The sequence below is a fragment of the Oryctolagus cuniculus genome, chromosome 11 (genome assembly GCF_051225735.1).
Source record: "Oryctolagus cuniculus isolate XC-2025 breed Fujian yellow rabbit chromosome 11, ASM5122573v1, whole genome shotgun sequence".
NCBI lineage: Eukaryota > Metazoa > Chordata > Mammalia > Lagomorpha > Leporidae > Oryctolagus > Oryctolagus cuniculus.
In genome coordinates this window covers 411,469-416,849 of record NC_142877.1, presented here as the reverse complement: position 1 = coordinate 416,849, position 5,381 = coordinate 411,469, and positions in this window count along the sequence as shown.

The following is a 5,381-nucleotide window of genomic DNA, read 5'->3' as shown; positions in this document are numbered from 1 at the left end:
CGCGCGCTTCCTAGTGACGCAGGCGGCGGGGACGCGCACGCCCTGGGCCGGGCGGGCCCTGCGATCTATTTGGCGCCGGGCGGGCGGTGTTGAGAAATAAGGCCCGGCGGCCCTCCGGCGCGCATGCGCTGGCCGACGGCGAGGGCGGTGGCTCGTCGTGGACGCGGAGGGCGGTGCGGGCTGGACCTGCGGGCCGGCTCGGCCCAGCTGCTGGCGCGCTCTGCCCGCGTGTGGGCGTGAGGGGCGCCGAGGCCGTCCTGCGTGGGGAGCGCGGGCCTCCGGCGGGCGTTTGCGATGCGTGTGCCCGGCCCTGCGGGGCGGCCTGAGCGGGATCGGAGCCCCCGGTAAGCCCCGCAGAGGAAGCGGCCCCGTGCGCGGTGCGGTCGCTGGGGAGGCTCCCAGCGCTCAGGGACAGCTGGGCGGCGGGGAGAGGCCGCCCGCGCAGGGGTCAGCAGCCGGGGCGGACGCGGCGGCTGCGGTTCGTTTGTCAGACTTATTTACGAGAAGCAGAGCTGGTGCACCCCGCGAATGGCTGCAGCCGGGAGCGCCCCCCGGGTCTCGCACGGGGCTGGCGGGGCCGCTCGGGCCCCCTGCTGCTGCTGCTCCGGGCGCTTGAACGGGGCGCGGGACGTAAGTGCAGCAGCCGGGACTGGAGTTGGCTGGGGTGTGGGGGCGCTTCACCTGCTGCGTGGCTCAACCCCGCCCGGTGGGAACGCAGGAGAACGCGGAAGATGAACGTTGCGGGCGGGGTCTGCACGGTCTCCAGCCGGGGGCTCCGGGGTCAGAGGTCCAGCCCGAGTCCCCTGGGCTACAGTGAGGCGCCGGCAGGGCTGCGGCCTTTGGAGGCTCCAGGAGCAGGTGTGTTTCGTTCGGCGTCCCGCAGCCAGGGCAGCGCAGAAGCGCGGCCATGCCCAGGCGCCACCCCCTCCAGAACCCTCGCGATTAACCCGGGAGGTCTCCCCAAGACCCCAGAAAGAACTACCTTGTTTTACTTGAAAGGCAGACAAATCCGGCATCCTCTGGTTCGCTCCCCAGATGCCAGCCACAGCCAGCGCAGGGCCAGGCCAACCTCGTGGGGACAGGGCCACCGCCTGCTGCCTCCCAGGGGGCGCGTTTCCGGAGCCGGAATCCAGCACCGCAGCCCGGGACGTGGGCACCCAGCAGCCTGCCCTGCACGTGCGGACCGCGGGTCAGGACTCGGGCACCCTGGGCGATGACCCACTCTGGTCCTCTGAGAAGCCCTGGCCCTAGTCCAGTCGTGAGAGGTGGTTGAGAAGGCCGAGGCGCGGAGCAGGTCGGGGAGACTAGGGGCCGCGAACCGCTGAGTGCCCCTGTGCCGTGGTCCTGCAGGGAGCGAGCGCGGGGGGAAGCTGGACTCCGTGCTTTGTCCCCCTGTGCATTTGAGGGCAGAGAGCTCAAATGCCTTCACCGGCTGGGGCGGGGCCGGGCCAGAGCTGGGAGCCAGGAGACGGTCCAGATCTCCTGTAAGGGTGGGGAAGTGGTCCTTGGTGCGGCTTGAATGCGCGTACTCTGGAGTGGGGCCTGCGTCTTTCCTGCCCCGGCACAGAGACCCCAGCTGTGGAGGCCGCCTGCTCCCCTCCCCGGGCCTTGCCCTCTGCGGCTGCGGCCAGGGCTGCTCCAGACGGTGCAGCCCGAGCAGGTGTCGGAAACGCGGGGCTCCTGCCCGGTACCTCGGCCTGACCTGCAGGACTGAGCCCTCTGAGTGCTGGGGTCTGTCCCCAACTCCTGGGGGCACGGTGACAGAACTCGATAGAATTGTTGGAGCACCCAGTGGGTGTCTGGAGAGTTGGTTGCTGGTAAGAAAAAGACCACGTTTGGTGCCAGAGAGCTGAGGAAGCCCTCCGGGGTCCAGGGTTAGAATGGGGGGAGCTGAGAGTCCCGGGAAGATTGAAGCCGCAGCGTGAGCCGCAGCGTGAGGAGGCTGGCGGTGGTGGTAGCCAGTGCCCTCCCGGACGGTGCGCGCGGTGTCCTGAGCGCGGAGCCCCGCTCCCAAGCCGCCCCCACTGACAGCACCCGCCAGAGGGAGGAGCGGCTCTGTTAGAGTTCCCTGCTCAGCTGCATGATTGGGAGGCCAGATTTTTTTTCATTTACCCCAATGATTTCCACTCAGGAGGGATGTAGGCGCTGGGGTCCCCACCGCGATGCTGGCGCCCGTGTCAGCACCGTCGGAGTCGCGGCTGCCGGCTTGCTGGGCAGGCAGCACGAGAGCCCAGGTGGGGACTGGGCCGGCGCTCCTGGCTCGGACCCGGCTGTTGGGCCGTCTGGGGAGAGCCAGCAGAGGGAAGGTCTGTCTCTCCCCTCTCTCTGCCTTTCAAATAAATAAACTTTTTTTTTTTTTAATTTCTGTTCCTGGCTGGCGCTGTGGCTCACTAGGCAAATCCTCCGCCTGCGGTGCCAGCACACCAGGTTCTAGTCCCGGTCGGGGCGCCGGATTCTGTCCCGGATGCCCCTCTTCCAGTCCAGCTCTCTGCTGTGGCCAGGGAGTGCAGAGGAGGATGGCCCAAGAGCTTGGGCCCTGCACCCCATGGGAGACCAGGAGAAGCACCTGGCTCCTGCCATCGGATCAGCGCGGTGCGCCGGCCGCAGCAGCCATTGGGGGGTGAACCAACGGAAAAGGAAGACCTTTCTCTCTGTCTCTCTCTCTCACTGTCCACTCTGCCTGTCAAAAAAAAATTTCTGTACCTACATAATAGGGATATTATTTTTAATTTTTTTCTTGAAATTTCTGTTGTTAGTTGAGCGTGGCCTTTGGTGGCCTCTGCAAGCTGTACGATTTAAGGGGGTCTCCCTCAGAAGTTTGGTCGTTGCCAGTGCTGGTGTGCCCAGGGCGGGGCCAGGCCGGAGCCGGGAGCCCTATCTGGGTCTCCCATGGGGGTGCAGGGGCCTGGCACTCGTGTCGGCAGGGAGCTGGATCCAGAGCCGAGCGGCTGCCCCTGCAGTGGGGCTGGGGTTTGTGACCCAGCAGGTGGGACACGCACATGCCACGGTGCCGTGCCTGGTCGACTCCCAGTTCTGCGTGCAGTGCAGCTTCCTGGGGAGGCGGCAGGGATGGCTGAAGTCCCTGGGTCCCTGCCACCACCTGAGAGACCCAGAGGCAGTCCCAGGCTCCTGGCCTCAGCCTGACCCACTCTGGTTGTCACAGGCGTTCGGGGAGTGAACCAGCACGCGGGAGATCTCTGTCTGCCTCTGCCTTTCAAATCTCAAGGGGCTGGCACCCATGTGGGCGCCGGTTCTAGTCCCGGCTGCCCCCTTCCGGTCCAGCTCTGCTGTGGCCTGGGAAAGCAGGAGCAGATGGCCCAGTGCTTGGGCCCTGCACCCTCACGGGAGACCAGGAAGAAGCACCTAGTTCCTGGCTTCGGATGGCGCAGCTCCAGCCGTTTCGGCATTGTTAAAGGGCGTTGCTGGCCTCTAGCGAGAGGGCCTGTGGATGAGCGCGATTGCCACGTGGAGCCACAGACGATTCTCGCTGTTGGAATGGTCCTGGCTGCGGTGTTTGGACCGGCAGCTTTGCCGTGATGCGGAGGGGCCGTGTTCTGTAGACAGCGTGCTTTGAGTTTAGGTCGTTGCCAAGCTGGTGATGGGTGGCCCAGGCCCCAGAGTGAGCGTCAAGACCCCAGCTCAGACTGCCCAGGGCTTCCGCGCGTTACCGAGGTGAGCTGCGTGTCAGGTGGCCCTGCCCAGCCGAGGGCCAACACGCGTGTTCTTAGTGTGTTTAAGGTGGGCCGGGCTGAAGTCTGACCCTCGGGGGTGTGCGGTTTTGATGCAGGATGTTTCCGTGGGGGGGAGGGGGTGTCAGGAGCAGCCGAGCCCGCAGGTGGTGGTCTCGTGGTCTCGGCCGTGACGTGTCCCCCAGAGCGTGGCCTCGCCGCGCTGCAGTCTGCAGGGGGATGAGTGCAGACACAGTCACGTCGGCCGGGGCAGGCCCCCACCCCAGTCCCGTGTCCACCGGGCGAGGCTGCCGTGAGCCGGGCAGCACCAGTGGCTCCGGTGTCCCGTCAGGGTGCAGAGGTGCTGAGCTCTCCGGGGTCCCTGACTTCGGAGGGCTCCACCCACCACTCCCGAGCGTTTTCTCGGCCCACCCCACGTCCACTCTTGACGTCTGGCAGTGGACCTAGGGAACTGCTGGGCAGTAAAATGGTTTTTCTTCAGCAAGAGGAGGCGCGAGTTCCCTCAGCCTCCCCCACTTTGGATCAGTGTTAACGCAGACACTAGGAGAGGGGCTGGCGACGCCGCTGCCTGCAGCTCCAGCATCCATGTGGGTGCTGATCAGAGTCCCCGCTGATGGCCCAAGTGCCCGGGCCCTGCACCCGCATGAGAGACCTGGAAGGAGCTCCAGGCCCCCAACTTTGGCCCAGCTCAGCCCCGGCCGTCGTGGCCATCTGGGGCGTGAACCAGCAGATGGAAGATCTCTCTTTTCCTCTATGTAACAGACTTTCAAATAAAAACCTTAAAAAAAAAAAAAAAAAAAAAAAACTTGAGACACAGTGTGTGTTTTGAGCCACTCCTGGGGTTGTCGAATGGCTCCCGTGTACCTATGACAGCTCCCGTGTGCCCATGACAGCCTGGTGTACCTGTGACAGCCCTGGTGTACCTGTGATGGCCCTAGTGTGCCTGTGACGGCTCCCGTGTGCCCGTGACAGCCCCAGTGTACCTGTGATGGCCCTAGTGTACCTGTGATGGCTCCTGTGTGCCCGTGACAGCCCCAGTGTACCTGTGATGGCTCCTGTGTGCCCGTGACGGCCCTGGTGTACCTGTGACAGCCCCGGTGTACCTGTGACGGCTCCCGTGTGACCCCTGACAGCCCCAGTGTACCTGTGACGGCTCCCGTGTGCCCCTGACAGCCCCAGTGTACCTGTGACGGCTCCCGTGTGCCCCTGACAGCCCCAGTGTGCCTGTGACGGCTCCCGTGTGCCCCTGACAGCCCCGGTGTACCTGTGACGGCTCCCGTGTGCCCCTGACAGCCCCGGTGTACCTGTGACGGCTCCCGTGTGCCCGTGACAGCCCCGGTGTACCTGTGACGGCTCCCGTGTGCCCCTGACAGCCCCAGTGTACCTGTGACGGCTCCCGTGTGCCCCTGACAGCCCCAGTGTGCCTGTGACGGCTCCCGTGTGCCTGTGACGGCTCCCATGTAGATGCTGACAGCTGAAACAACTCCAAGGCCCACCCACGGTTTCCTTGTTCAGGGAAAGTGACCACTCCGGGAATAACTCCACCCACCTGAACAGGAGGCTCCAATGGGGACTGTCACAAACCCTGTTTGCCCCTGGGGAATGAAGAAGGCATGGCCTGGGTGAGTCCCAGGGCCCAGGTGTGCTTGTCTGGGTGTACAGGTGACCGTGCCCAGAACGCAGGCACACAGG